The following is an 11,460-nucleotide window of genomic DNA, read 5'->3' as shown; positions in this document are numbered from 1 at the left end:
TTCTTCCTCCTCCTCTTCTTCCTCTTCCTTCCTCCTCTTCTTCTTCTTCCCCCTCTTCTCCTTCCTCCTCTTCTTCTTCCTCCTCCTTCTCCTTCTCCTGCCCTCCAGCAGCCCGGCTCTCGCACGCCGCCCCCCGGCAGCTCGCCGCCCCCCTCAGCCCTCATGTTAATGTCCCTCAGCCCTCGCGGGGCTTTTTATTTATATTTTTTATTCCCCCCTTCTTTTATATATATATATATATTTATTTATTTTCCCCGAATACAAGCTGCCTGCGTGCCGGTTTTGGGGGATTTTTGATGCTGGTGGGGGTTTGTCAGAGTACGACGCAGACACGAGAGCCCCTGTGTAGGGCCTTTGGCCTCATAGAAGCACACGGTGGCCTTGTAAGTGCCCCCTAAGAACTATATAAACACCTCTTTCCTTATTTTTTGCCTCTAGGAGTTAGTAAATGCTCTCCAGGTACATCCTCTAGCCAAGGTGGCCAGTACCATCACCCACATGGCAGCGCGAAAGTTGAGCTACGTTACCACATAGCCATACACACACATTACCACACGTACATGCAGCACTAAAGCTTTGTCTTCTAACTCAGCACTCGTTACAAGATGCGATGGGCTTCTTTCCATTGCATTTGTGAGAGATGGGCAAGATTTATACGGCTGACACTACTCGCAGCAGGCAGACTCCCCTGTTTGAGGTATCTCAAAAGCTGGGCTCCCTTCGCATTTCGTCAGAGCCGAGCTGGGTTCTGTTTAAGCGATGAGCTCATGGATTCTCTGCAGATCACAAAATTTTCCAGTGCAGTTGGCGTCTCTGGAGCTTATGCTAATGAGAAAGCAGAGACACATTCGTGGCTCAGGAAAAAAATTGCTTTTAATAGCTGCTTCAACAGAAGCCTGTTGGGCACACAGCCCGTTGAGGTGCTTGGCATGGAGCAAGGTTTAGACCTATCATCTCCTAAATTTCACAGAATAGCGAAAGAGTCACCATTCACTGCTGCCATATGAAATATATGTGCTTTGGAGCACATGGTCCAGAGACAAATTTTTTGAGAGCCATGTTTTGCAGTTGATGTGTTTGAGACGAGCCTACCTTTCTTTCCAGAAATCCCCAAAAATGACAGCCAGGAAACGAAGATTTCAGAACAGCAGGCTCAGATTTCAAGAAATCTGCTCATCACAAAATACTTTTTCAGGAAAATCCCAAGCTAATTACATTCCCTCTTTTTCCCTTTCAGAGAAAGAGGACATCCACTTCTCAGAATATCCAGCTGCTTTCTGTGAAGGGGTAAATCACAGCTCAGTGATTGAATTACCGGTGGCACTGGAATGGTTTTCTGCCAGCATAAGACAGAAGAGCCAAATGCATCAGAGGTGCCAAAAGGTCCGTTAGCATTGTTGCTGCCTAATATTTTCAAGTTTCTGAATGTTTAATCACTACCAGTTCCTGGCTCTCACCAACTTCAAGCAAGAATGATGTGTCCCATTGCCTTGCAAATTCTCCCCTTTATCTCACATTACACCTGTTGTTCAGCAGGGTTTTAAAAGGAAAGGGCCCTATTCTGGCAATATGAGAATAAAACAATTGCTATTTAAACAATTGTGGGTGGTTTGCTCAGGCCACATTTACACAACTGTGGGTATTGAAATGTGGCTACCATGGGGCTGACGGAGAACCAAACAGCAGAGGGCACAACAGTGATCAAGGACGAAAGATTGCATGTACTTGTTTTCTGTGTGCATAATTATTCCTGACCATACTTGTCAAAAACAAAATGATGCTCTTAAAGGTTTGGAGATCAGCAAAGAAACACCCTGATTTCCTGTGTTCCTGTTTAAAAAGTTATTTAAGTGGAAACACACGTATTGTAGACATTAAAAAATGAACATGGTGTTTGGATTCAAATAATCAACACAGCGTTTCTGTAATGTGTACTGTCAACTCTTATCTAGACTAATGGGGGATGGTGGAATTATCTGGATAAAGCAAAAACAGACTTAAAGCATTTATAAATGAAGCTGTAAGAATCTATATCAAGAATAATAAAGGAGGAAAAATAAAAATAAAAATAAAAATAAAAATAAAAATAAATAAAAAAATAATAAAAAGTAAGAGGTTGGTGGCACTGTTGACAATGCAAAAATCCCTTAAGAAATACTGACCAGGAATAAGACATCCATATGGCACACCAACACACGAACGCTGCTGTATTGCCTCCAGAACCAAACTCTCCCCTGCAGAACCAGATCTGGGAGCCTCTCTACCAAAGGCAATGGTTAATCCACAACTCAATGAGATTTAATAATACTGAGAAACCAAAACATCAGCTACCTGCCATCATTTCTGATACAGCAATTACAAAATTGCAGTCACTGGGCTTCTTCTACTCTAGTGATTTGTTTATTTGCTGACATTCCTACTCATCCCTGCTGGACTTAAATGCCCGTATGATCATCAAACAAGGTATGATAAACAGCAAGGTAAAGCTATGGCCCTAATCTTCGTGTAACTAGTAATTTGGTACTCTCTCAAGTCAGGAATGGACAACTTTTACCACACACGAGTCTCCGAGCAAGAATGGGAAAGGCTCCCTTTGGCAGGACTACACGACAGCTCTGGTACAAGCTTTATTTTCTGAGATACTTTGCTTTATGTAGTTTTTGCTGTACAAAACCTAGGCAAAGCATTAACATCCAACCCTTTGGTCTTTTCAGTTCATACTTAATGACCTCCTGAATTCCTCAGAGATCCAGGTGGTATCCACACACAGACTAAAGCTGCAAAGAGCTCTCCTCTTGCTCTGTTGGCTTTGCTTTCACTTTTGACAACTGAAAATATAATGAGTCGGATAATTGTCAGATGACTACCTTGGAACAGCCATGATGAGGCTGAATCTATGACTCACAAAAAGCTTTCCAGGTCCCCATAAAGCACAGACAAGATAACCCACTTTCATGTTACAGTCAAACCACAAGCTAATCCAATTAAAGAGTGTACATAGGAATGCAGAATACGCCACCTTAGCAAACCACCGGTCCATCAGGGCTAATATCTTGCTTCTTGCAGAGTTTAGTGCTTAACACTTCAGTGGAAAATAAATATAAGGCAGAAAATCTCTTGCTATTACTGCTGTGCTCTCCGTGACAGAGCAAATAGTCTTGCTGACCCCTGCAGGGAGCAGATAGTGTCCTGAGGCATAAAAGCTGCTCGCCCTTTTCTTCATTTATATAGCAGTGCACTTCATTACCACACAGAGAATAACCAAGCCTTTTTAAAAAGCTGTCCTTTGAATTATAGCGATGGTGGCTGCTTGTCTCAGTGAATTCAAAAAGCTCATCACACTCTGGGTGCTTGGCAAATGAGTATTTGTTTAAAGAGATAGGGCAGAAAGAAAAGCAAAGCTCTGAGCACTCCGACACTCGCCAAAGCTGTGACTTGGAGCCACTCTGAGATTTCATGGGTATTTTTTAACCACCTGCAAGACAGTATTTGCAATGTCATGTCGATTTGGATAGCCAGCCCTGGAAAACGAAGATTTCTGTTTTGTTGCAGCGTGCTGAGCACCATTGCAAGCTTCCCATCGTTTACTGCCAGCTATCCACGCTCCCTGTGGGACTGGTGGCACCTGCAAGGAGGCCAGCAGGACGGATTTATCTGGACCTAAACCGATGACACCCACTAGCCAGGGAAGATTCCTGCCAGATTGGCATCACAGTAGTGACCTGGAGACACAAAATATGGGTTGCCAAAGTGTTGAGTCCCGGCAGTAGGATCAGTCTTCATATTTCCCCAGTAATTTCTCCAAAGTCACCACTGTTTAAAAATAAAAGGGGAAATGGATTTTGAACTTACTGAAGGGGTTTGTTGCTGTCTGAAGCAACCAGACAGGAACTGTTCGCCAACCTATTCCTTCTCTTCAGAGATCCTAAATTTCCCTGTGTAAACACCGAGCACTTATACGAAGACTTTCGGCACATTTTACCAGGCAAGTCATGCAGCTACTCTTCATTTTTGGGGTAGGGATTCCACCTCACTATACCCACTCACACAGGGTCTGTGCTGCAGACCTTGGGCACAGTCAGGTCACCGCAGGGCTTGGTCCTGATGCAGTTTACAAGCAAATAAAGACACGAACCGCTAGAGGGAAGCAAAAGACTTGCAGTTCCGCATCTGCTCTAGCCTCCTCTCCTGGGCAAAGTTCCCCGGGGCTTTCCTTGTCACTGCATTCAAATATAAATACATCAGGGAGTGAAATGACAGTGAGTATTTTCAGCAGCATTTCCAAGAACTCCTTTTACTAAGGAACGAGCATGTTACAGAGGGATGTTGCCCTCCAGGTCTGTAGGAATGAGGAACAGTGCACTTAGGGGAGAGGAAGAGAGAGGAAGAACAGAGGACAACATTTGTGTTGGTGCTCTATGGGGATGGCTAAAAAGAAACAAGGTTGTAATGGGAACCAACATGGTTAGCAGATGCACAGAACTTTTGGGATTCATAGGAACGAAGAGCATCTCCTCCAGTTCCAGTCCTTCCTTTTCATCCAACTTGGGTCTATTGATGACTGTTCAGTTATCTACTGAAGGTCTGACGCATCTCAGTTGCTTTAGGGTGGACTGTAGAGGAGGAAGAATTAACAGACCGAATTAATTACTTTCCTGTCTGTTCAAGGTCTCCCAGGAACAGCAAAACTCAAGTGAAAATCAGGTGCTCACGCAGAACAGCATCAGCCTGGCTTATAAATCCCTCCCTACTCTTGCTGCAGAAGTGTTACTGCTTTTGTCTCGGAACACAACTTTAAGGCAACAATCACGCCAGTGGGGATGAGGCTACAGAGCTGTGAAAGGTTATTGCAAAAAGCAACAGATTGAGCACATCAAAGCGCTGAGTGACAGCCGGCTGCTTTTGATAGCATCTCCTTCACCATCACGTTTGCTGCGGGTTGGGGCTTCAGAGGGAAATTTTCATGAAACCCTCTGGTGGCTGCACAAAAAGCTGTGACTGCAAAGGGAAGAAGCGATGCCTTCCACGCGAGACCCAAGGGTGTTGCTGAACCACATTCACAAAACACCACGGGTTAGAAATCTCAGCACTCGCACACCTTCTCTGGAGGCTTCCTAGTTGCAATCCTGCAGAATCGGTCGCTACTGCACATGTTCCCTTTCGTCAGCCCCAAGCACTTCCACATGTTTTCATGCAGAGCACATCTCATCGATGTGTTTAAGGGTTGACCCCAGCTCCTGCTCATCATGACTCAATGTTTTCTTTCTTGTCCCTTTTCTGGTTCTCCTACCTCTTCTTAGCAGCTGCAGTGCCTCTTATTATTATTATTTCATTAAAAAGAAGGATTTTTTCCTGCAACACTTGTCTTCAGAGCAGCTGATGCGCAGAGGGCAACACGTGTTTAGAAACTTGACCTCTAAGGAACAATGGAGATTTTTGCTTAGGAATGCTATTCAGACCATTATCCTATTTCTCTCAGGTCCCCAGTGTTTCTTCTTCCCCTCAGAAATGTGCTCTGTTAATGCCTAGCAAGTCCCTCTCCACTGGTATGGCTCTCCCCAGACTGGGAGGCAGAAAGGAAATGGGGACAATCTGGATTTCATTTCAGACAAGTTGAAGACAATGAAAATATTTAATTTCAGTGGTCTGCAGAGCAGGCCCTGCGGTCGCCAAATGAGCCTTGCCTTGTTCCCAGCTGCTTTCCTGGAAAATCAGCCCCATTGCCTACAGAGAGAGAAACGTAAAAAGATGCCCCAGCAACAAAATACCCAACAGTGCCTGGCCTGGAGCCGGCCAGCAGGGACCCAGTGTCCCAGCAGAAAGGAACAACAGGGCTCTGAGCATTGGTGACACCCAGGAGCAGCCAGGGCTGTGCACTAAGCCCTTACTCTTCACGATAATTCATTAATTGCAGCTGCCTTTTTTGCCTTTTTCTCTGAGAGGATAATTTGAATATTATTTTTTTTTTTCTTGTGGCACGGTGCTCTACTTCAACTGTGGTGTTTAAGAAAAAAAAAAAAAAAAAAAAAAAAGTAAATTTAAATCTTAGAAAAATGCTGTTGAGTCAGATGTTCCCAGTGGGACTGGCACCAGTTCCAGGATGATCTCACTCTGCCCAAAGTATCTTTATTTTTTCAGGAGCTCTCACTTGTCTTCCCCTCACAGTCAAGAATCTGACTTACAGGTTATAACCATGAGCACTGAAGTCCCACAACAGTCCCAGGAAGGGTCATTTGGATGAGACCTGTATTGTGCGTGGCCCCCGACTCCACCTGCTCAAGAATTCTTGTCATTCATTCCCAGCACCTGAATAGCCCAAGCAGGAGGAACTATTCCCCATCCTCTTCTCATTGTTTTCAGCTCTCAACCCTTTTAACCTTTTTTTTTTTTTTTTTTTAAGGGCTTCTATTTGTGTTTGTTTGTTTGTTTAATTTTTGTTTTGTTCTTTCTCCCCCCAAGTTATCTGAGAAAGCACAAGGAGCCATCGCAGCGTGATTCACCCCAGTGAAGAGATGCTATGAAATGGCGTGAGGCTGGCTGTAGGATGATTCCAGCGAGGTACGAGAGAAGATAATACTTTAACTAGAGCCAATCTGGGCAATGATCTTCATTTGCCACTTTTCAGTTTCACATCCTGCTTTGATCCTGCAGATTCTTGCACCTGCACTGTCCATCCACGCAGCAATACAAGTTGTTTCCACCGGTGTCCCTGGAAGAACTCTGTCACACCAGCTGGGATTGTACTCAGCGGGTGGCAGCCCTCCAAGAACAGAATGCACAGCAGGAACTTCGCAAGGTGTTAGTTCTGCGAGGAGAGGAATTTGGGCTGGGAGAGAACCACAAAACTGTGCCGTTAACTATTCCAGCAGGATATGTTATCTTCCCTTCTGGTCCTGCAGAATTATGTACCATGAGGGAGCTGCCAGCCTTCACCTCCGTGATAAATGGTTTAAGCTCCATTTACAGCCGCAGAACTCTTCATGATACGCTTTTGGAGAGCTAGAATTTGTCTGTGGGCCCCATGACCACGTCAAATGATGATGTCCCATGTGGAAACCGTACTGAAATCACTGGAATAACTTACTGTATCAGATCTGCACTTTGTCAAACACTAGGATGCTCTGAGATTAAACGTGTTGTTGGGAAGAATTAGCTAATGCTGGTGATAGCTTAGACAGCATCTCAAAAGAGCAAGAAATAAAATCACCCTTAACTTGAAACTCTATTATATTCTCCTTTATTTCTTAAATGTTAGGAGAGTTACACAACAATGATAAATGGCAAAGTTAAGTAACAGAAATAATGGAAATTAATTCTGAGGCAACAAAGAACGAAACAAATTCTATGGACCAAGTCCTCTCAGCCTTGAGAGGAAGCATTGTGCACACAAAGCAGAAAGGAAGGGGCTGGGCTCTAATTCTGCCCTGTTATGCCAGTGGCCTTCTGTGTCTCTTCTGGCAAGAGTGTGTTATGAACCAGCCTTAAATGCACAAGCTGCATTTATTTCAAAGGAAATTGAACTGAAAAAGCATTCTCCAGCCACAGTATCTCCAGTCCAGAGGATGAGACTGGCTGAAGCCAAAAGCAGCCTTCCCCACCTGAAATACACAGGGTGCAGGTGCCAGGTGCTCAGATCTGCTGCTCTACTCCCAGCCTTTTCCTACAGGGCTGCTGTAAGCAGAGCCTCACACCATGACTGGGATCACAGTGGAGGAATCACCACTTGTTTCCCTCGTTAAAGTCACACATGGCAGTGCTGCGGGCACCCTGGGCACTGCACCCACCAGTCCCACCCGTAGGGTATCCCACGGCACTCAGGAGTTTCCCATTTACAAAACCATTCCCCCTTTTGCCACCACTTTATATTACTAAGCAGCAGGTGTATAATTCATTTTACACCTTAAAAAAATCATGGTTTACATAATTCCTATTCTTTAAGCATTTGTACAGTGACTGTTGAGCTATACAAATACGTGAGCTTCCATTCCAATTAAACTCCCTAACTCTTCAATTAAAACCTCATCGGCTCATGGAAAGCAATACTTTTCCCCAGACTCTCCAAAATGGGCTCTTCCCCCTTCTGCTCATTTTTCCAAGTCCCTGGTCCCATGCAGGTGCTTTACTCTTTCATCTGTACTCATTTTCCTTCCTCCAGATAAGCATCCCTTCTATTTATGTCCAATTAAGATCATGGCAATGTCATCTTCACTAAGCTAAGCCTGTAATTTGCATACATGAACTCTCTCCTGCAAATTACCATATAATGATAAAAGAGGGAAAGAATATTATTACAGGTTATAGCTTTCTTACAGTGATTAAAAACCGTATTTTGTTGCTTATGAACAAGTTTATAGAAGACAAATTGAGTAGCAAAGCCAAGACAAACATGAACACTGGTGCAAAAAAAGTACCTGCGCTGCAGTTTTCCTAACTAGATAAAGGAAAATATAAGAAAACCGTAACAATTTAATTACTTCAAACACAAAAACACAAGGCTCAGAAACTCTCAATTCCCCACACTGAAATAAAACCTAAAATAAAGGACCGTTTTCTTTATGAAGAAAGCTTTTTGAAATTTCTTCCTTCAAAGAACTGAGTCAGTCTGAGCCCAGCTGGCATTTAGCACAACCCCTTCTGGGGTCACTGCTGTACACCCTTGCCTTGTTCCACAACAAGGGCTTACAGTGCCTAAAATTCAAAAACCCTACAAGAGACTTTCGATTCTCTGCCTTCACTGAGCCAGAGAAGTAATTGGTGGTAAAAAATAATAATAATAATAAAATAAAAATTATTAAGGGTTAACAAAGCCTTCCAAGAGCCTGCGAAGTGACAGGGAAAGGTGTTCATCAAGATGCAACGTTCCATGAGTACAGTGGAATACTGCTTTGAATAACTCAGGTAAAACACCTTTCTCATTCTCAAAGGACTACACAAATATTTAAACGTTGTTTCTCCATGAGAGGCAAGTTAATGTCCTGTATTAGAGAGAGAAAGGTTGAGATGAGAGATGGGAGAGAGAAAACCAACCCGTCTAGAATCACGCTGCGTCTCTGGCAGAGTGGGAACAGAAACCAGCCCCGTCCCTAGTCTAGTGGTTAATTGCAAGTCCAGCCTTCTAATTTTCATGTGCAAGATCACACAATGATTTAGGTTGCAGAGCACCTCCAAGATAATCAAGCTCAACCATCAGCCTGACCTGAGTCCCATCACCAAAACGTGTCCCTTAGTGCACGCAGGGCTTCCTTGGACAACAATTGACCCAACTCTGCTGCACTGCTCCAAGGTAAAAGTCAAATAAAACGCCAAATGCACATTGATGGGGAGACTTCCTCTACCTTATGGCTCCTCACTTCTAAGGCAGAACCATCCTTTACAGCTGATTTCTTCTCTCAGTGACCTCCCCTGTGACCAACCTCCTTTACAAGGCAGGTTCTGACACTAGCTCGGCCACACAGACTTCATGGCAGTGCCAGCGACCGGCAGAATACAAAGTGCACGTGTAAAAAAAAAAACAAAAAACAAAAAAACAACTCTGCAGTTTAGCATTCAGTTTTCTCTTTTTTCTTTTTTTTTCAGCAGTTTGAAAACACACAAGTGGTTATCCGGCAGTCCTGCCTGGATCTCTTTCAGCCGGAATTTTAACTTAGTAAATTACACGCGGGATGTGGCAGGCTGCTTTTGAAAACCGCTGTTATGATCCCCAGCCCAGTCACACAACATGTGCCTCTCCTGAAGAGCAAATGGCCGTAATCTCAGCTTGGTCTCCTATTTTGGTCAGTCTAGGATTATCCTGGCACATATGACCATTACCCAAATTCAAGCTTGTGATCAAAGCAAGGATGAACTCATCAAGCCCTTCCTAGTGCTTGTTTCAGAGAACATATTAATTTCTCTCCCCTTAAGCTATTTTGCAGCCTAGAAGTCCAATAAAATATTTAAATGCCTCTGGAGTTTACGAGTAACCCCACTTTGAGCTGGTGTCTCCGTGAGCTACGCTAAGCAATTTGAACTGGCAAGTAGAGATCTCCAACCTTTGACTCACAGACATGAAAGGGAGGGAGAAAGACATTCATGGCAATTACTTGAGACTGTGCCACCCTGATGGAATAACCAGCGCAGCCTTACGCACCTGCAGGAATGCAGCTTGGGTTTCAACCAGGTCCAGCCAAAGGCAACCTCGGAACGGCTGTCTGCTCGGGGGGAAGGGCAGCAAACAGGGACCTGGGCCGACTCCGTGCCCTCCTCGCCACCAGCCGTGGCTCTGCCCACCCCGAGCACTTCCACACAGGTGTGTTGAGTGAAGGGAGAGGCAGAACTCACAGAAATTGTCTAGAGAACAGCAGGAGGGCTGTGCAAGCTGTAAGGCGATAAGGAACTGCACAGCTGTAGCACAGGCTCACCTCCACTTGTACTATTTTCCTATTATTAAGATTCTGCAATCTTTGAAGGCATTAAAAATAAGGGTCCCCAATATGTTTGCCCTTTAAGACAGTCCTCGCTAGCAGAGAGAAGTGGGAATATCTATAAAAACTGACACGGTCCATTTCCCACTCCTGTAAAGTGTGTGCTGAAGTACTCACAGCCCAGCTTCTGAGCACACAACACAGCTCTTCCGCTATGTAGGAAGCAGAGCTAGGGGGCTAAGCTCAGCTCCAGTGTAAGTAGCTGCAACTCAGCATCCACCACGCTCCTCTGCTGGTGATGAAGTAGCTGTGGTCCGAGGAAAGACCTCAGGTTCCCCATCCCCAGGAAGAAATCCCTGCTGGGATACCAGCTGCAAGCAGAGCACTGCTCCAAGTCCACAGCCACACCTCGCCCTCACAGCAGCTCCACACAAGCTCCTCTTCACACTTCCACCACTCGCAACGTCCTGGAGACCCTACCCCAGTTCCATTCAGTCACCGAGCCCACACAGTCCCTTCCTCTGCCATTCTCTTCGGACCACCAAGGAGTAGGCTGGCAATCCTTGGCCACCTACGCCCTTACACAGGAACACAAGCCACTGCCATCATGCCCACACGGGCAGGAAACACCTTCTTTTCATCTGTGCCCTGGTTTGGGAGCGGTGCTGCAGCACATCCCAAGCAGCCAGAGTAGCTGTGTAGAGTGGTTAATATTTTCTGGTGTTCCCAAGGCTTTACCTTGCTTGGATTTTAACACTGAATTATGCACTTGCAAATGTTTGGAATTCCCACCTGCTCATACGTAGAGCTCCCCTTCAGCCCACAGCCCCTCTGTCTCAGGCATCTGCTCCCCAGAATGATGGCAAAACTCACAAGAATACTCTTATCCCTTCTCAGCTCCCCTTTGGGAACTGTGGACTGTGCCTGATAGTGGAATAGTGTTGATACTCTCATTCTTCATGATCAGCTCATGGAAAGCTGTTCTTTTTATCGCTCTGTCTACCTGTGCTGCGATCATACCTTCGGTTTGATGTGCACACAAGCTCTGTGTGGGCAG

This window comes from Aythya ferina, assembly GCF_964211825.1.
Source record: "Aythya ferina genome assembly, chromosome: 21".
In the NCBI taxonomy this organism is placed as follows: domain Eukaryota; kingdom Metazoa; phylum Chordata; class Aves; order Anseriformes; family Anatidae; genus Aythya; species Aythya ferina.
Note: the sequence above shows the minus strand (reverse complement) of the source record.